This window comes from Empidonax traillii, unplaced genomic scaffold (assembly GCF_003031625.1).
Source record: "Empidonax traillii isolate 1590-97213 ecotype Southwest subspecies unplaced genomic scaffold, ASM303162v1 scaffold723:size436081, whole genome shotgun sequence".
In the NCBI taxonomy this organism is placed as follows: Eukaryota; Metazoa; Chordata; class Aves; order Passeriformes; family Tyrannidae; genus Empidonax; species Empidonax traillii.
Genome location: NW_020955916.1, coordinates 388,235 through 409,159, shown reverse-complemented (window position 1 = coordinate 409,159; position 20,925 = coordinate 388,235). Strand labels below are relative to the sequence as shown.

Sequence of the window (20,925 nt, the reverse complement as noted above, 5' to 3'; positions counted from 1 at the left end):
CTTATGGTCTGGAACATCTCTTTGTTAGCTGGGGTCAGCTGTCCTTGCTGTGTCTCCTTCCAGTTTCCCACTCACATCCACCTTCCTTGCCAGAGTGGCAGTAAGAAAAGCAGAAAAGGCCTTGGCTTTGTTTAAGAACTGCTCAGCAACAGCAAAACCGTCTCTATAGTATCAACACAGTTTTCAGCACAAATCCAAAATTTAGTCCCATACCAGCCACTGTGAAGAAAATGAACTCCACCCCAGCCAAAACCAGCACAATTGTCTCTAACATGGCCTGCAGCTGTCCATTGTGAACTGGGAGTCTCTACCGTGGACACAATGCTATGTAAGCCCCCAGCACATCATTTCTCAGGCCTTTGCAAGTCAAGGAGAGATTTCCCTCTCATTCTGTTGTTGAATGGTGGAAATGACAAGGAAAATAGACAAGACAGAGTCTGCTTTCTAGATGCTTAAGAAAGTTTGACTGTATGTGTTTGGAGATGGATTTTGCTAAGGAAAGAAGAGGGCATATTCTTCAGAGCAACAAATGCTTCCACTTAAACTAGTTAGGAAAAGATTTTGCTTTGTGATTTTGAAAACCCTCAAAAGAAACTCAGAAAGGCAAATGGCCTCCTGAAGATACCAGGTGTGGATGGATCAGTGAAGTGTGAAGATAGAATGCAGTCAGCAGGCCCTTTCTTGCTTATCTCTGCTAGATCTGTTAGGAGTTAGTATAAATTAACTTAAGCATCAAAGAAGTACCACTGGAATGTACTACTCTTGGAAATCTCAGAACAGGATATCAGGAATCCCTAAAACTTCAGTTATTTGCTGTGTGAACTGCGAATAACAGAAGGTCCAGGTATTTAGAGAAGATCCTGTGGCTTACAGGGCATTTTCCCTGAAGCACATGCATATAAACCCATGCAGAACTAATTGTAACCAGGGAATCATCAGCATTGGAGAGCAGGAATGAGATCACACTGATCACTGTAAAGAGTCATGAGTGAAATGAGGGTGATACTGTTTCTGTGTTCCTGGGAACTCTCCTGCCAGCGTTAGGTATGCCTGGAATACTGTAATGACAGGCATTATCAGAAGCCCAAAATAATAAGCAATTGCCATCATTCTAACCTTACACAGTTCAAAATGTGTTCAGCACAAAGGTTTTCAAGTGCCTACATCAGAGTGAAAAGGCTAACTGCTTTTGAATACATGAAGTGCGACTTCCCACGTTAGTAACAGCTCAGATAGTTTTATCAAATCTACATAAATTGTAGCCAATTAAGCTGACAGTATGATCCGAAATATCACAGCTCTGATGTGATAATCAAACAAATTTTCTTCTAAATTTAGTGCCTCATCATTTTATTTTATACTTTTTATTCGTTTCATTTGACAGAAGACTACCTAATTATGTTTTCACAGCCTTGTGCTCAAGAACCACATAAATTTCTGTACCTCTGTATTTTACCATCTCTTGCAGAACTGGCTTAATGTGGCATGAACCTTGTGACTCCTGTCTGGGAGCAGGCCATCTACAAGTGTCATGAGCCCTGCTTTGTACTTAGGACTACACCTGCTTCAGCCATCCAATTGCTCCTTGTGTGGCTTGTTTTGAAAAATGTCACTCTTTTTGTGCCAAATATCTACCTCTATATCACACTTTTTTGCAGATTTCTTCTGAGAATAATACTATCTGCTGCTGTTTTAACATCCTAATTCCCCTTTGATTTGCCACAGCAGCCTCAAATATACTGTATTCCCATGTACTAAGAAAACAAAGGACACAGCATAAATGAGCATTTCCTGCAGGAATATGTATTAGTTTTACTCTCAGTGTTGCTTGTAATTTATTTTTCAAATTTTAGTTGCTGCAGGTTGCAGCTACTTGAAAGGAAACTCCACTGAACTAACCTTTATTTGAACTTGGGAACGAGTATAGTGCCTGGTTTTCTCTCCTACGATTTAGCGGCATGGCTTTATTTGTTTCTGACCACAAATGACTGAGGTCCATGTACAGACATAGATTCAATAAAAGCAGAATAAACCCCTCAGTCTTGATGTTCAAAACTTACTCCCCCACTTTGGTAAAATTGATGTAGTATTGCTTTTAATTTAATAATTCAGTTATTCAACAGAGAAAAAAAAAAAAAACAAATCGAGTCCTTCAGCTTTTAGCTCTCCTGGGTCTTTGTTCTTGTTTGTTGCCTTGGAGCGAACCTTGTCTTAAAATTGCTGTTACTCCCACACGGCCTTACAGAGCCTTTCAGGGCACAGAAATGTAATCTCAGAGCAAATAATAGCTGTGGCCGTGAATGCACTTAGGGGAGAAGAGGGCGATGGCTGTTCTTGCCCTGCTTCCAAGCAAATGAACCCCGGGAGAAGCAGCCTGACCAGTCGGTGCCTGCTGCCCTGGCAGCGCGTTTTAACAGCAGTGGTAGCAGAAACACTGGTGTTTGCAAAGAGAGAGAGCAGGGACTGGCAAAATTGCTTTTACTGAGGAAAAATCAAAGAACAAAAAGCTTCCCCCAAAGCCAAACTGCTCCAGTTCTGAGGGAGGGATTATGACAATAACTAGATGGTGCTATTTCAAAGCTTTGAAAGGTGCTGTCTTTATATAGAAGATGAAAACAACACAAAGCATGTACTGAAATGGAAGAAAATGCACATCCAAAGACTTGAAACAAAATATTTGAGCTGAAATAGGCAGAATACAGAGAAAAGCAAACCTCCAGTTTTTATGTGTTTGCAAATCATGATGTTCTTGAGTGTAGTATCCTTCCCAAAGATTTTTAAAAGCCAGGATAGAGTATGTCCTCTGCTATTGAAGGATCTCAGACCTTTATTAAATACTTAATGAAGGACCTCAAACCTCTTACTTTCTCATTTCTCAATGTCTTTGTTTTTTGGGGTTTGTCCGAAAATAGTTGAATTGATCTGTCTCTTTAGGCTTTGAATGGGCTTTGAATTTTGGAAAAAAATGTAATCTTTCTCCCTTCTAGTTCTCAAAACAAGAAGAGGTCTGCCTGTGAAAACAAGAGACTTATTTTCAGTTTTTTAGTACATTTTGCCGAAAAGCAAGTGAGTCCAGATGGGTTTATCACACATATACCCTTTTTTTGGTTTAAGCCCTTCACTAAAAAAAAAAATAACAAATGAGGCAATGATGTAGTATTGCATCCCTTTCTGCTTTTTATATGCTTTTTAAGTTTTGATACTGGCACAGCATAGATTTGCTATCATACGTTTGAACAATTACTTCTGGGGCAAATCAGTTCTGCAGGTTAGTGTTTTCTGTCCAGTTACTACAATTTAATACATAAGTAGACAACACCTGAGTCACTGCTGAGTATGTGCATGCTTCAAAGCCTATGACCAACCATGGAAATCTCAGTGAAGATGTTCATGTTCTGTTCCTCAGGTGTAGAGAACAAGTGGTCTGACCTGGCTGAACATCACAGCTCAGTTGACAAACAGTAGCTTGCTGGGTCACGTCCACGTGTGAAGTTATTTGCAGTTTGGTTGAAATTAAAGAAAACTGTTTCTCTAATGACAAATAGGGCAATTATCTCCAACTTCTTCAATGCCTTATTTTAAGAGACACCTTAGAGGTGAGTGGAGACTGGATCTCAGAGATGCTTTTGCTGACCTGAGGCTAAAAGCCTCATTTTTAGAGCTAAAGACTGACCATCCTTCAGCAAAGTAAAGTCTTTGGGACCCCATCTGCAGTGAGTTTTGGCATCTAACCATTTTCATCAAGGCAAGCCCATGGTATGAAGGTTGTGTGCAATGGCATTAGAGTACTTTGACTCGGTGGAGCATTCCTTCATATCCCTCAGCAGCATCTGGAATTTTATTAACAGCACAGGGATCAGATACATGTTGGAGGGAATGATGCAGGCAGCTCCAGGTAGATGTTATTGCACTGCTGTGTTCTCATCTGCCTCAGAGAGGCACTGCATCTCTGTGTCTCCCAGTGCCTCTACCACAGAGGTGTCCTCTTGCGTGCTATACCAGTGGGTACAACTGCTTGGACTCTACCTCCTGTTGAACACCTGCTGGCTGTTTGGCTTCACCACTAAAGAGGGGAGTTGAAGTACCTCAAACACTGAGGGCAGGCAGACAGGAGTGGAGAATAGATGGCCCACAGGCTATGACACTGCTTTCTGCTTTGATTGCTGTGTCCCAAGGGTTGGATGAAGCCCAGCATTGTCTTCCCCTTCCAGGGTGCTCTAGCATTGCTCGAGGACAAGCCTCGGTTTCCCCCAAGAGGAAATTGGTTGTAAAGAGACATACAAAGTTACAGAGAGAAGAAAATAGAGTGAGAGAGATCTGTCTCACCCATAGTCCTCTTGTGTCTGATCACGAGTCCTTTCAGAAACCTTCTATCTTGCAGAAACTCTCACACTTCTGCCATCTCAAGAAGATGGTGTTGCATATGCTGTTAAGAACCCTTGAGCCACTTCTGCAGGCAGCATGGTGAAGCTTGTGTGGAGAGCTGTTTAGATACAGCTAACAAAAAGAAATTGAAAACAATCAGATTTTCTTCCCTGGGGCTTTGTCAGTGTCCATGACACAAGTAAAGCCAGCAAACATTTCCCCTCATAGTGGATTTACAGTGTGAGCTGTCTCCTCCAGATTCACTCCTAGTTTTTTAAAAAATAAGAAGAAAAATTTGCAAACATGCAAGAGAAGGAATATGCTGGTGGCCCCTCCCTTCTGCTTTGGCTCCGTGATTATCACACATACCCAGCCAGGAAGCACGAATAAAGCAGGTCAGGTCCTGCTTTGCCTCAAAAGGATTAAAACCCACAATTCTTGCTTCCCTGGAGACTGCAGACTACCTTGGCAGGGGGGCCCTTTGTAGACTTTGAGCTAAAGCTCGGCTGCTGTGCAGAAATGAATTAAAATTAATCTGTAGACAAGTGAGCCTGATGGCAGCCTAGCAATGTGGAGCTCAGCTGGCAATAAGGAAATTTGCTTCCATGTGCTTTATCCTGTGGATTGCTGTGTACCATGTCTAAAGGCTAATTTGTGTAGCAACAGTTTCCTCAAGCTGTGCTTTGAAAGAAACCAGGATGGCTTCTGCTGTGCTCTTGTACAAAGTCTGATGCAATTAGGTAGGTGCTGAGGAGGAAGGTCTCTGTGGAAACCCACCAAGTTTCTGGTGCTGCTCAGGGTCATGTGTGTCCCTGGTACTCAGGTGAGCAGGTTTATCTAAACTCAGGTATTTGTAGATGGGCATGAGCACAGTGTGAGGTTATGGTGAGGTTGGATCATGGTTTTGAGGATCACAGTTTTGGCCTTGAGCACTTGCATCCCATTTGCACCTTAGGCATCAAAATTGCTGGGACTCTGTCCCTGGTACTGAGCACAACCCCAATGCCACTCAGTGGTAACTATGCTCCTAAATCACTTAAGTGCATCTCAAAATCCCACTCCAAATTTGAATATTCAAATTGCACATTGTTCTTTGTTAAGATTGCATAGACCTCTGTGTCCTTCTGCAGTCAGATCCAAGATCTGTGCAAGTGCTCCAGTGGGAGCTGCTACATGCACATTCTGAGAGGAGCCTTTCTGCAGAGCTGAGCAAAAGAAATTTTTTCCACAGAACCTGTAGATCATGTTGGTGTAAATTCGGCACCAAAATATAATTGGTCTTGGGTGCCTATTTTTTAACAGCTGATGATTTCTCTCACCTTTTCCTTCTATTTCTCTGTGAAAATATATTTATTTCTTTTCAGTTTGTTTAGTGAAAAAAAATGTTGTGTTTTGAAACAGGGTGCCTTGGGACTGTTTAGTTTTTCTATATGTTTTTCACTCAATTCTAATAACTCATTTAAAATGCTTGCCTGTCACAGATTGCAAATTAAGTATTAACAATACAGTCTTATACAGGCAATATGCTGTAACACCTTCATTTATGGTTTTGAAGAAGTCTATTCTATGGGAAAAGAAGGGCTTATGTTTGAAACTAAGAAATTACAAAATCCTATAAACACAACATATATATATATATATACACACACATATATATAAACATATATATGCATATGTGCATATAGTCACATGCATATATACATATATAAACATATATATGCATGTATATACATGTAATGTGTATATATATTTATATACTGGTTGTTGATGTGAAAGAACATGTGCACTGTCCTGTATGTATCAAGTCTTAAACTACTCAACAATAGGCAGAGACAAACTGCCACATTACCTGAGTAGCTTTGAAGAGGCAAGATAATGTGAGGAATTAAGCATATACTGCATGGACCAGATGTCAGAAAATACAGTTTTCTAGTACAGTCAGTTACATGTCGAGTTAAATTAGCAGCCTGCCTATGATGTCTTGCCTTCATGCTTTTCCATCTCTGAAGAGATCCTCTGGGTTATGTACAAGATGGCTGTCAAATTTTCCAAGCTGATTAAGACCTCTCACTTTTCCATGGCAAAAAGGCCATGCAATCAAGGATGAGAGTATTAAATATGCAGAAGAGGCTGCAGAGAATGTGATCTGTGGAAAGACTATGTTGGGTTTTGAGTTGGCAATCACTTTCTTACCACCCTTCCTTTTCCTCCCATTTGCTGTATTTTTTTCAATGTATTTTGCTTCATATGAAGCGCCAAGTATTTCAGGAAAAGTATTTGCAAAGTGCACAGAGACCTCTCAGTCTTGATTTGAATAGATTGAAAATAAAACCATAGCCAACTTCCACCTCATCTGTAACTATATTTGTAGGGATGGGAGCGTTGTTTCAGGACCTCTCTTTTTATTGCACATGCCAGAGTTCTATTGAAAGAAAACAGGTGGCTGAATAGTACAAAGATTAATCACAGTTCAATTGTGCTGTGATATTATCTGTAGGCATATCAGATGTACACTATATTTATATGGAACAACACTCAGACATTATGAATTCTGTTGAGAAGAAGCCATATGACCAGGAGAAAGTAGCATTTTTAGAAACCGTAACTAGCACAGAGAGTCAAATGTGGGCTATTTGCAGTACAGACTGGGTAAGGTGGCAGAAGAGGTAGAATTCATGATGAATAAATTGGATATTGCTGCCCAAATAGAGACAGATGAGATTTCTGTTTTCTTGCTTGGAGAGGAGCCCCTTCTCAATGTCTCCAGGATCACAGAACTTGCTGATGATGCATAAAGAGCAAACAAATCAGTCTGAGAGAGCTTAGGGGAAGGTGTTGCTTCAGGTTCAGCAGCATTTGGCTTGCCCCAGCCCCAACACCCCCATACTGCCCACTCTTTTCCCTGTAGTGGAGCCACATGGCTCCACACCAGCTTCACAGTTGAGGAGAAATAACCTCCCCTGTGCTTGCAGCCCGCTGAGGACCACTAAATGTCACTTCAGCTGACTGGGATTGCTGGACACCTCTTTGCTTTCATTTGTAGAGCAGCACGGAGCAGCGCTGGTTTCCTCAGGGAACTTCGAGTGCCTGTGAAGTCCCTGACAAATCCTGAAAGAGCAGAAATTACAGCAGAGCTACATCCCTTTGCTGAGGCTTCCAAACAAACCCGGATCCTGGCAAAGTCCTCATTAGGAGCAAAGTGGGATGATTCTCTTTGTAACTTTAGTTGTAGTTCAGGTGTAAAGTGGGGAGCACATGGGGCAGCAGCAGGGGAGCATCTGCAAGACAATCCCCCTTCTCTGACTACTGTGGCAGTGGGTCGAGGGGGTCCTCTGTACAAAAACGATTTGTAGAAATTATACTGCCACATTTTTTCATTCTCACACCAACAGCAGAAACAGTTAGACCGTGCTGCTGCCCTTCTGGGTTTCCCTGGCTACCACAGAAATGTTCTTTTTCACTTCCCTCAGCCTCTTGTCAATAGTAACCTGTATCATGTGGCTTCCTCAGCTATATGAAGTGCTAAAACTGCAAAAGACTCTTTTCTGGCAGTTATTTGTCTGGTTTTGACCACTGAGTTTGCTATTAATGTAGACTATTTTTTTTTTCCAAAGCACTAGTTTTCAAATTAAATTGAGGAGGTTTTGTCAACCCTACGTATATCATGGTTCTAGTATAGAACACTGCCCAAAGGGTTAATGATGAATTTAGTTTATTTACACTGTCAATTGTTGGAAGAGTCTTAGGGAATTGGTTTGGGGATTTTATCTTTTTTTCTTGGTGGAAAAAAAAGGGGAAATAACTCCTACAGCGAGATAAATCCCAGTCAAAACATATCGGTAAGTACTGCATCGTGGCAGTAACTCTTACGAGAAACTAGAGGGCAGACTTCTAAAATACTTCAAGCTCTGTAAGCTGCGGTTAGGTGTCTCATCGGCTTCCCAAAGAAACGTTAAGTACCTAACTCCTAGGGGGTTTGCATGTTTCATCAGCTAAATGCTTTCAAAATACTGCCCTGAGAGGGCTCAGGAAGCCTGCTGCATAAAAATAATAGTCGTTGTTGTGTGTCAGCAGCCAAGCAGCTCCTACTGCAAGTCTGCTGATTATTATACCCAATATAACTGAGTTGTCATTTCCCTATTCCTCCCTTTGTCTCAGATTTTTATGTCATGAATTGTGTCTTGTTGTGTACTAGGAATCACTGTGGGCTTAATAGGGGTTTTATTATTACTATTATTTTTGTTATATGTGCAAGTAGTGCATAGCATCTGCATGGGCTTGGTTCCTGATCACTTCATTGTGGGATATTTAAAAATTCATTTGCAGGGGCAGACAAACAGTGCAGAGCAGTGAACCCTCGTGGTCAAATCACTAAGAAGAACATAAAATTAATAGAAAATGTATTTTAATTTTTTAAAATAATTTTTAACTTCTTATGGGCCAGTCTTTGAGTCTGGGAGAGATCAAGTATACAGTAAAATTTTTAGAGCTTGTAGTTGTCAAAATGAATCTTGAAGGGCAGTACTGAAGTGTTTGGCATCACACACCTGAATGAAGGTGCAGACCAATGCAGCAGGAGACTGAGATGAGGTAGAGGCTGTGGAACCAGTTTGGACACACTAATTTTATGTCCCACTGCAGAAATGGGCCCTGCCCTCAGCTGAACCACAAAGGATCAGGAATAGCTGGGGTTAAACCACACTATTTATGGTTTAAAAAATATAATATTTCTCCACTGACTTGAGAAACTATCTCCAGCAACTTCTGGTAGGACTGTTGAGCTGAGATTAGGGTTTCCAAGTCAAGCAGACCTGAAGTTGTTGACCCTTGGAAGCCCCCAAAGTCAAAGAGCTGCCCCAGCCTCCTGGCCAACTCCTGCTCCAACAGCTGCAGGGCCAGTGCAGGGACTGATAAGAAACTGGCCAGATCACTGTATTCAATGCTCCATACTGCATCAGGAGAATCACTGAAAGCAAAATGTTTCCATAAAAAGTTACACTTTCAAAGCACAAAACTTTCCCAGTGGAGAAATGTTCCATCAGAAAAATGTTGGACCAGCTTGACTCTTGGCATACTCTAAGGTACAAAAGCTTATTGCATTTTAAATAAATTTCAGCAGCCTCAGCCCATGCCAACTCTCAAGCAACAAATCAAGCAAACTCGGCTTTTTCTCCTGCAATTATCCAACCTGATAATTCTCTTGTCATTTCACCCTTTTGCTTCACTGAAGGAAGAAAGGTCGTGTTTGCAGCGCACCAAGATGCTGTTTACTTCTGATTTCATTGCCCTGGAATTTGAAATTCATAAGCAGTCATGATATAAATATATATAGTTTTAATCCCCTATTGTGTATGTACAAACAACCCCAAAAATCAATTACCTTCAGGATACACATAATCAGACTTTGTTTTATAAAACATTTTTTTAATGTAGTCCTTTCTAAAACCAGCATGAAACATGCCTTTTTTTTTTTTTTTTCAGGGACAAATGAAAGGCAACAGTCTGCTTTTCCAGGGTTTGAACTCATGTCTTTTGAAAGTCTAACCAGTCAACACTTAGTGCAGCAATAAAGTTTCATGAGAAACAGAAAATATTTGCAATAAAAAATGAATGGCAGAGCTGGCGTCTTGGATAATGTGTGAATTCTTAAGGATAATGAAATAAAAATCTTCAGACAATATTAGAGTATGATAGGAGGTTAAAAAAAAAACAGGCAGTATGGAAGCTAAGAGTGAGTGTTTATGTGTTTGTCATTGCATATGAGTTAACATGCTGCACAATCTGCTTTATATTGTGTTCCCTAAACTTTTTGATTTATACCAATTTTCCTCATACCATCTCGTATCTGCAAAATTATGTGTTGTTACAAAACTAACACAGCAATGCTGAATCATCTTTTCTACATATCAGTGAGCTTCTGAAATAGCCTATCTCACTTTAACTATAGGGTAAGGAAAATTTGTACCGACATCTTAATTTTTGAATATGAATAACCACTTCATGCGCAGTCTTAACTGATTAACTGATGCTTATGTGGGTCATTTATCAACTCAGTATTATTTTAATATGTGTTTTTTATCAGTTCCTCAACTTTCTTGAAAAGAAGAAAACCATTGACTCCACAAATGTCAGCTGGCAGTAAAGACCAGTGGCACTTTAGAAATGCCATTAGTGAGGGCACATATTTGAGGACTCCATAGGAATCAGCAGCATGCCAGATATTTCACTTTCCTCAGTTTTTGTCCCTGAAGCTCTACCATCAGCTACAAAATAAAAATTCTTAATCTTTTGCTGACCATTTTTAATTTAAAAAACACAAATAATTTTTAAACCCTTCTCTGCATGGGAAAATCAGGCAGACACCGAGCAGTCTTGCTTAGTGCTGTGCGTGTGTCTCTGGAGAAAAGGCCAGCTTATCAGGAGTTTTAAGTGGCAGCAGCATGACAATAGCAAAAGACATGAGCATTCAGGTGTGAAATCATAGAGCCTTTCCAGCAGCAGCATTTTGCTGTGTGCTATGTTGCATTCAGATTTGTGAGAAAGTTTTTTACATAATTTAGAGTAAAGCTTTAATATTTTACTAGAGAGCTAGCACAAATTAGGTGCCAGCGTAAAAGAAGTCCAAGGTCAGTGCCTTCCTCCAGGATCTCTTTTGTGTAATAAAAAAACTTGAAAATCATTGTTCATAATTTAATTATGTAGCGTGGTTATGCAATTTAGAGTTTATAAGGCATGAGGCAGCACAGTCTTGAGGGAGATAGCCCATTCCTACAGTGGCTTTTATTGCACTGTTTGAGGGACTAGAACAAGACTGCTGGAAGATTTCAATTGGAAGAATCTTTACCCTGCCATAAAAATGTCAATAAAGATAACATCACGCTACTCCAAACTTCTGTCTCCCTGAATCAACTATGTTTCTAGAAAAGCAAAACTGGGTGGCTTGAATTTTCACAGAAAAGCACAGAACATCTGGGAATTTTCAATTTCCTTAGAATGTATGAAAATTTTTAAACTAAACACTTTTGTCGAGAAGCTTTGTTTTGTTGAATTTCCAGCTTCTTGCCCACCCCAAATAACTTTTCTTAGTACTTCCAGCACTTGTTATTCAGCAGTTTCAAACCCTTGATGCAATGGGTGTGGTGCAGACACTGGCCATTATGTTCATTACAAAATTTCATAGTCCAAGCTGTTGACTGAGGATTTGCAAGGCTGTGAGATGGCTCACCAAATGTCCTTCACTGCTGGGCACAGCTCCTGGTGTTGGCTGGCCCATGCAGCTGTTTGTGGGTCTCTCTGAGCTGGGTGCCCTTCCAAGGCACATGTAAGGATGGTGGGTTGAAGTTTCCACCAGAGAGAATGGAGCTGCCACGAGAGCAGCAAGGTTTTTGAGAAGTGCAAAATGCCTTTGGTCCCTCTGCTTGTGCTGCCCTATGTGGGACAAGAAAGGGCTTGACTTTTTGGAGCTACAATGTTTGTGGTGGGTTACCTCATGATCCAATGCGAAGGCTGTGACCCCCACACTCGTAAGTCACTTTTGAAGCAATCCAGGAATTCTGTATTTTAGCTTTATAATAATTTGATCATGTTTAATCCAAGTTACACCGTGCAGTATCAGTCATTATGTTCTTGTCTCTTGTACTGAAGCTACTGTGAGCTTCAGTACTCCACACATGTGAGGGGTTTTTTCTCCAAGTCATCTCTGTGGTGGGCTACCAAGCGCTGACTGCAGGGAGTCTCTGCAGCAAGAGCACTCACCACAATATACATTTTCTCCTAGCTGGAAACTTTTGTTTTCAGAGACACATCCTGGCTGAGAAACCCTAGTCATGCAATTAACTCTCCACAGGTGCATTTCATATTGCATCAATGAGTGCTTCCTTACAGAGCCTTCACAACCCTCAGTACAACAAAGATGTCCCATTGTTTCAAATGTCACAGTTTCTTTTGACTTTCTCTTTTAGTAATAGATTTTTGTTGCTGGGGTTTATTTTCTGTACTGAATATTTTACCCATCATTATTTTATTTTTAACAGTGCCAGGTCTGGTCCCTTCTGTATATACCTTTGTCCTGTAGGCATCACAATTACCAGCCCATAAGGGGACCTAGCAATATCTTTTCATTTTCACAGTGCACCTCCACCCAGGTGCATTTCTACTGCCTATTTTTCACCCTGTGCCTGCAAGCTGCTAAGTGGTTTCAGTTATCATTGTAGAAATCAATGGGATTTATAGCAACTCAAAAGAGGTAATAAGCACTTTGCAGGATCAGCGATCAGGCTTTGGCTTCCTGACTGATGAATTTGCTACAACTATAATTCCTGAAGTTTTACTGTCTGCTGTTATAGAGAATGAAAATGAAATACAACTAAACTGTTCAAGAAATCCTTTTCAAAGCTCAGTGTCATAATTTTTTTGCTAATTAAGCTCTTTAAGTCATCAGCTTCATTAACAGATGTTAATGAAGTGTTATTTGGGTGTACTTGTTAATATGGTCAGGGCAATACCTTAAAAGGGTGACCAAGCCCTTGAGTGATGCCTGCACTGGAAATCTAATGCTTTTTAAAGAAGATGTGGTATAGGTGAATGAGAATGGCTTGACATAAATTCCAAGAACAATTTTTCACCTATATTGATAAATTATTGCAAAGAATAATAATTACAGACACACACACATGCATGAACTTAGCAGGGCTTAGTAAAATGCTACAAAGAAAAAGCTTTTTTTTTTTTTTTTCCTTCAGAAGGCACTAATTTAAAAGGTAGTAAGTGCTGCAGCGTAGTTCTCTTTAACAGAGGTAGAAAGAGCCACTGCAGCTTCTCATCATCAACTTTAATTACAGTATATGGTATATACTGCTTAATCTTTGCTTCCTATTATGAATCACAAGTGGCCTCATACGGTCCCAAAGCAACTGAAGATAGGTCTGCAAAATCTTTTTATGGGGATGACACTTTAATTTTGAGAATTTGTAAGGAAATATTAATGCAAAGCAGAAAATTGAAATGAAAATTTGAATTTACCTGAGGTAAACGTATGTTACAACCACTGTGCTTCAAGACATGTAAACTGTGGAGAGCAAACATTAAGGGTAGCTCCAGAAAAAGTCAGTATGACTGCAGCAGTAGTCATACCATTAACAGAAAGTATATAGGAGTTTATATAGGTTTTCTTTGTAATACATTTTGAAGTGTTATGCATTATCAGTACTTAAAAATTCAGTCTCTTTATGAACTGTTTGGATATGATGAACTTCTTCATATGCTTTCCCACTTGTAGGAAATTGTTGATTTTTGTCAGTGTCTATAGTGAATCCATAAGCTAAAAAATCCATGCTCATCAAGGTGCTACTTCACCTAAATGACAATTACCAGCCCACCACATGATGGATTTAGGCAGCTTTCTCATCTCAGCCCAGAGATGCCCAAACAAAAGTAAAACTATGACTGAAAAAACTAAAGAGATAAAAGTTCAGAACACATTTCTATGCTCTAGAGATTGTAGCGTTTGTGAGATATTATGAATCTCAAACCTTTGAAGTAGCATTAGTCAAGAAGTAAGAATATTTATTTATGGGGAAGAGTTCTTTATTTTTCACTGGAAATGCTGAAATGGGACAGATTTTATCGCATTTGAAACTGCTACTTAATTGCAACATTTTAGACAATTTGGAGCCACATACACTGGGGGTCATCAACATCTAGGTTACACTTACTAAAAAAAAGAAGAAAGGCAGTATAACCTATGACAAGTAGCATGACTTTACTGATAGTATGTCTTTCAGAGAATAAAAATTTAGAATTCATATTGATCTGAAAGATTTCACTTCAACAGCTGTCATTTCAGAGACACTTGGCTAAATTGTCTCTCCTTTGCAAGTTCCTTTGCTGACAAAGCTTTGCAGGTAGCAAGAAATTTTGACAACAGTATAACACAAGGAATATTTTCACTTGACTGTTTTTTTGTCTTAAAAGGGTCCACTGTGGTTGACTAGACATGCTGTTACACAGTACTCAGCTTGTGTGTGCACTACTGAGCTGCAAACAGTGGAAAGGGTCAAAACTGTCCTTAACTCCCCATGTCATACTGTCTGAACCTAGATGTAAATTAGAGGAACGATATATGTATGAGAGAAAGAGTATTCAAGGAGCTTTCAAAAATTTCTTCATTGTGAAGATAAGCAACATTTTTTATCAAAGGTATTATTTTTGCATTTTGGTGGAAAATACATATTTTTTGTTGATCATTCTTTGTCAGACAAATTGAAAGAATAGAATTATGCCCTGTTTTGTTTTGAAACTCTGTATGTATGTGTATGTGTAACCTACATCTCCATTTTCATTGCTTCCCCACATATTTCAATAGATTGTAGGTAAAGAGCCAAAAAAAAGGCATAGATTATTTAACCGTTCCCTCATTTCACAGGGACATTTAACAGCTGAGATTGGAAGGGACCTCTGGAAGTCATCTGGTCCAACCTCACTGCTCAAGTAGGCCCACCTTGAGCGAGCTACCCAGGACCAAGCACAGAAAATATACGAGAGAAAATATATTTTAAAAGACATATGATAGATGCTCATATATATGAGAACTGCTGCTATTATCCTAACAGAAACATAACAAATGTGTTGAAATAATTTTAAAAAAGCATGCAAGAATGCATAGTTTAATTTAAAGTAGTCTCTTCTGTTTCGTTGGCCAGTTACCATTGGGAAGGAGTCAAGGGATGAACTCCCCTTTGCAATTTAAACCTCTCTCTGGCATCCCATCACAGTATTAATATGTTAACCTGGAGCACATTTGACTTCCTACTCTTCTTGTACCATCTGTGTGCACCGTGATCCCAACACGATATAAATATCAAAGTAGTTGCACAGGAGATGATCATAACAAGTGGTGCCTAACGAAGGGAAGTGAGGGCAGATGAATTAGAGCAGATCCCTTGGCAAGTCAGGTTACTGTCTCAGAAAGGTCAAGGCTTTTACCAGATGTGTAGGAGAATTACAGAGTCTAAGGAGATAGTCTGGCTTTATTTCACATTGACAATTCACTAGAGCAATCAAAGAAGACATGTCCCTGGATTTACCCTTTGCCCAGGTTTTTACTTCTGAAGATCAGTGTGTTTGTAATTCTAGGCTAATTCTGCTCCAGACTAACAGAAGTTCATGACCTCTATCCCCTTCTTACCTTACTGTAACTGATACCCTTTTCATTCCCAGTGTGCTATTTGCTAGGAATGGCCAGATGTCTTTTCAATGACATCATGGGAAACAAAACTCTTTCCTGGGTCTACAAGCTCCATAAGAAGTCATTACTTTCATTTCCCACTGCACTTTTGAAAGATTTTTTTTAACCCTTTTGATAAATTTTTCCAAATAGGAAATCAACCATACCTGCTGTCTGTGTGCAATTCACGTGATATGGAAAGAACACTTCCAGTTCATAGGAATCTTTAGAGTTTGGATGATTTAAAACATACTTCACAGCCTGGTTAGTCAGTATTGTAAAGGCAAGGGCAAGTTCTCCAACTGTAACCTCTCTGTCTACTCCCAGAGTGCTTCTTGATGCCTCTTTTAAGTGTTGCATGCACGACTCTTACTGGTGAGTAAGAGATCTATAAATGGGTTCTAATGAGGAGTAAACATCATGTGGTCGTTCAGTTTGGAAGCTTGTTGAGTGGGAGGGATTTACTGAACCTTGGTGCACTTGCTATAATCACTGATCTTCTATGAAGTGCTAGTCTGTTTTCTCCTTTTGTAAAGTTATTGCTTATAAAAGAGGATGCCTTAACAGAATGTTAGAGTTAAATATATAAGACTGGAAACTGCTGAAATAAATAAAGAAAAAATGTATTTAGTGCCCAGGTGATTCATGCCTGGTCTATTAGCACCAAATATGGTCATTTTACTGCATTTATGAAGATACAGGCAAAATATGGATCCATTTCATGTTTCTTCTTTCAGCTAGCATGCTCTATAAGAACAGATAACACTGACAGTTGGAATCGCTGTTCCTTTTTTAAGAATAAATCTTTTTATCTGCTTGCTCTTAACAAGCTGGGTGTATTTTCAGAGAATAAAAGGGAGATGCAGCATTAAAACCTGTGATTTTGAAAAAGAAAAAAAAAAAGTGAGATTTTGCAATTCATTTATTTATTTAAATTAATTTTTGAAGCTGCATCTATGTTGAATAGCACATAAATTAAATAATTTCTTACATAAAAGTAGCCACTGCTTTTTCTTGTCTCTAGAACTTGCAGGGATTCAGTCTTTTTTGTTCCAGAAGGTAACACTGGCATCTTACCGACTGCAATCACAGCGCTTCAGATTCTCACTCAAGGAATGGAAAAGGTCTTGAGGGCTGAAAACCCCTCTAATTCCGTGATTCAAAAGTACTTCTAAGCATGTGCTTATATCCATCCTTAATCAGGACAACATCTAAGCAGTTGCTCCCAAGTACATTCTTTTCTGCTTTCTTTAAAATGGCCGAGGGTTGTTCGGTATAAGCTTGATTGGAGTGGCAAGGGAGGCTGGTAGGTAAGAGCTGCAGCAGCTGAAAGAACCACCAGAGAACATAACTGTGAGGATTATTAATGTACCATAAGCAACCTATTTTTGAGTTTACAGACTCCCATTGATCTCTGGAGGAGTTTGCACTCTAAAAATAGCGTGCCTTTGGGAGCTGGGACAGAAAGAATTGGAGCTGGCCAGTGGGAGGTCTGAGGGGGTTGGAGCATCACAGGGAGATAATAGAGGGTCCAGTGACTGCAAAGAGAGTTCAGGTAGCAATTATAAGCAACCAGAGAGTATACCCGAGAGAAGGATAATATTATTACCAGGTGTTAAAATAGCACTGCTTGCAGGCAGCATGCTTTAGACATAATTTGAGAACAGTGGGCTTGATTTTCCTCAGCCCCTGAGCACTGGGGCAGCTTTTATCGTCATGATAGTTTGATTTCTTCTGCATTTGGATGGCAAGTAGCAGAGTTCCAGGGAGCTATAGGTGTTTTTTTTTTTTTTTTTTTTTTTTGCTCCTCCTGCTAACTAACTAGTCTTGTAGGCACATGGCCTCCTAGAAGACCAAATGTCCTTTGGCTAGAGCTGCTGTGTCTGAGTTGAGGCTGGAAGAACTGGACACAATGGATCTTTTGGAAGGTCCAATGCCTAGTGAGAGACCTGTGCCATGGGATGGGGGAAGAAAAGAGATGCTTGCTCCGCTGGCTGGGATATGATGCCAGTTGGGACCTTTCAGCCCATAGGTCATAAAGGTATTAAGTGATATTAATATTAATTTTAGTGGGATTTGGGTGTGAGCAGCAGTAAGACAGTATATAACACCTTGTAGTTTTAGTTTGTAAACTCTCTGGCAATTCCACAGCTAAGCAGGGGCAAGCAGGGACCTCGCACCTGGCCCATGAATCTGCCATGGCCCTTGTGAGTGGAGGAACAGACAAAGGCTCTTCCCAGACTTGCAGACTGCCTGAGCCTTGAGAGCACCTCTGGAGACCATTCAGTCCAACTCCCTGTTTGGGACAGAGTCTTTGCTCAGGGCCATGTCCACCTGGATTTTGAATATCTCTGGGGATGCAGTCTCCACAACCTTTCTGGCCAACCTGTGCCAGTGTTTGACCACACTGATGGTAAAAAAAGTTTTGTTTACTATTGAGATGAAATTCCCCATATTTCACTTTGTGCCAGTTGTCTGCTGCCCTGTCACTGGGCACCAGTGAGCAAAGTCTATCTCCATCTTCTTTGTACTCATCTTCTTTGCATTACTGAGATCCTTGGGTGCTTGATGTGCACAGCACAGGACAGCTGGCATTAGGAACTCAGGAAATAAGGAAAGGCTAAACTACTTGGAGAAGATAAACATGGAGCTCCTAGGCAGGGCAGATATCTCCTCCAACATGACACCTGCAGAAAACATGGCCTTACCATCTAAGATGCTGAATCTTCTAGAAAGGTACTTAAAAAAAAAAAAAATCGTGTAATCCTAAAAAGTAGAATGCTAAATTACAGCTGCCCATCATGACACAAACCTGCCCACAATGTGTTTGGAGGCAGAAACTAACAGTGGCCTCTTTCACCAGAAGGATCAGAAAACATTTGTGGCAGCAAGGACCACACTGTGCTCAGATGTGCCTGCTGTGCCCTGAACACTCTTTCTCCCAATCCCAGGCTTGAGCACTTGAGTTCAGTTATAGCCAACAATGTTTTATCCACACACCACTTGAAAACAGCCACGCTGTAATATTCAGGAACAAGCACAGAACAGTTTGAAAGAGAAAGGAGAATAATCCTGAGAGCTGAAGCACATGGAGGGTATGTGCAGGCAGGCGGTAATTACATAGGGCAGGATTACACGTGCATGCATATCCCAGGGAGCCATCAAACACAGCCTTAAAGCTGGATTTTGTTTTTGAGATCAGAAAGATAAATACCTAGGATTACCTGATTGGAAGAAAATTTCAGCTGAAACAGAAGAGTGGTTTTAATCGAGGCCTTCCCTGGTTACCAGTTTGTAACCAAGGAAGGGGCAGTGTTCCCAGTATTCCATACGATTTTTACGTAAATCGTGGTATAAATAAGAAGGGAGGAGAAGACTTCGTTCTTCTTCTCTTCCGGCGAAGTTCGGGAACAGTGGGTCCCTGCGTTGGTCTTGCTTATCTAAGGCTGAGGCCTGCAGCATCCACTGGCCTGCCACATGGAGGCTTGGGGAGTGCTGGCCGTGTCTGCCAATCCTGCTTTCTAAGGGACGTGGTGAGATTTGTTTTTCTAGTTATTTTACTAGTTCTCGGGTTTGATTGCGCATATCTATTTTTTGTCCCTTTTTGTTTCCTTTTGTCCCTTTTTTCCCCTTTCCCTATCCCTTCGGGGGGTGTTTGGATTCCCGTTTGCTGTGTACATAGCATCTTAGCTGTAATATACATAAAATATATTTTTTATATAACTAGCTTGGTTTTCGGGTTCTTCAATTTGCATAGTTTTTTTTTTCCTTTGCCCTGGGGGACGTAGAAAGGGGGAAGAGAGGGCCGCTACTGGGGGGTTGGGCATTTGGCAGGGAGCCAAGTCCGAACCATCACACTTACTGAATCTGGCTATGAGATAGCCTTGTTGTTTGATTGCTAACGCCCACAGAGTGTGTCAGTAGCTCTACTTGTGGTTTTATGACCTCTTTACTGCACACAATGACACCCCTTCACTTTTTTCCGTTAATTAACTTTTGAGTTCTTTATTCAAAAGTCAACAACACTTTCAAGCAGTCAGTGCAGAGTTTCTCTTAGAGTTCTCTTAATAGCACCTCTCTTCTGCAAGGAAGTGTTTCTTCTGAAAGCTAAGAAATTCCAGCCTTCTGATTGTCCCTCCGGTATTTGTTCAGATGTGCACAGCCTACACATATTCAGGAGCACAACAAAAACTCACTTTATGTAACACATCATGAGATATAGAATTTTGTCATTTTTGTTCTGTGGCCTGTGACTTTTTCTCTATTTTCTAAGCATATGTTAAAGGTTCATGCGTTCAATAAAATTTACCAAAAATAGAGATATTCCTCCACCTCAAATACTTACATCTTAGCTGATTAAACATATATGCTGACCTTTTGAAAGTTAATTGCAAAACCTATTTTGCTCTGTATTGCATTTGTCTGGAACCAGCAGTATCAACAGCAACCACTGGTATCTCTTAACTTCAAAGAGAACAGAAATAGGCCCTATGCTTGGCTTCAAATTAGCTGTGACTGTGCAGCAAAGAGTCACTGTAGGTAGGTCAAAGGAAATTGCTGATCATTCCCCAGACAGCAGCTAAGCACTCCACTCTCTGCCCACCCCCCCTCCCCCTGAAATCTTGCTTTAGATAATTAAATACATTAACTCTAGTGGGATTTATGCAAACAACACAGAAGATACTTTGCTACCATGTCTAGAATATTGTCCTCAGTGCATTTCAGTCATGAGAATTAAAGCAGAAATAGGGGAGGAGTGGAGCTGTGACAAAAGTAGTTACAGGAACGTATACACTGCCAAAAGAGGAGAGGCTGAAAACCCCCAAAACTGTTCAGTTTGGACAGTAGACAGAGACTGAGACTTTCTTACCAGTAAGGACTCTAATAGGCAGAAAGAGAAGGCAAGAGAAGAGGATAACCAGAGCAGTTAACCCAGCCCCCCCCCATATGTGTATATACCAATGAAGAGAATTTACAGGTAAAATTTTGACTTTTATAAATTGATGCTTTAAAGGCCTGAGCTCTTAACAGACTCATGAAGTTTCATCAGATTTAGAGGTTAGGTGGAAAAATCTACTGGATCACAAAGATCTGTATTGCCTGAACTTGGCTGTAAACAAGTACAGTCAGCAAGAGCAAAATTGCAGGTGTGGGGAGTGCACTCCCCCTCACAACTTACAGGTGCTTTTCTGCATGGTCTGAAAACACACGTGAGTGCACTGATAATGATTAATTTCTGGTTTTTTATTTGTCACACAGGTCTGACAAGTGAAATCTAATGGATTCCGAGGAATGGAGATAATTTGAAATATTTTATATATTTGTATAGATGTGTA

General features: G+C 40.3%; 1 protein-coding gene across 2 annotated transcripts in view; it reads left to right on the top strand.

The window, feature by feature from the left end:
• The window catches only part of SMPX (small muscle protein X-linked), a 39,639-nt gene extending 18,719 nt beyond the window's left edge, over nt 1–20,920 (top strand). For both annotated transcript variants that reach the window (XM_027900410.1, XM_027900411.1), the window contains exon 5: nt 20,849–20,920. The gene's annotated coding sequence lies outside the window, so the exon portion shown is untranslated. The remainder of the gene's footprint in view (nt 1–20,848) is intronic.
• Nucleotides 20,921–20,925: the final 5 nt, after the last annotated feature.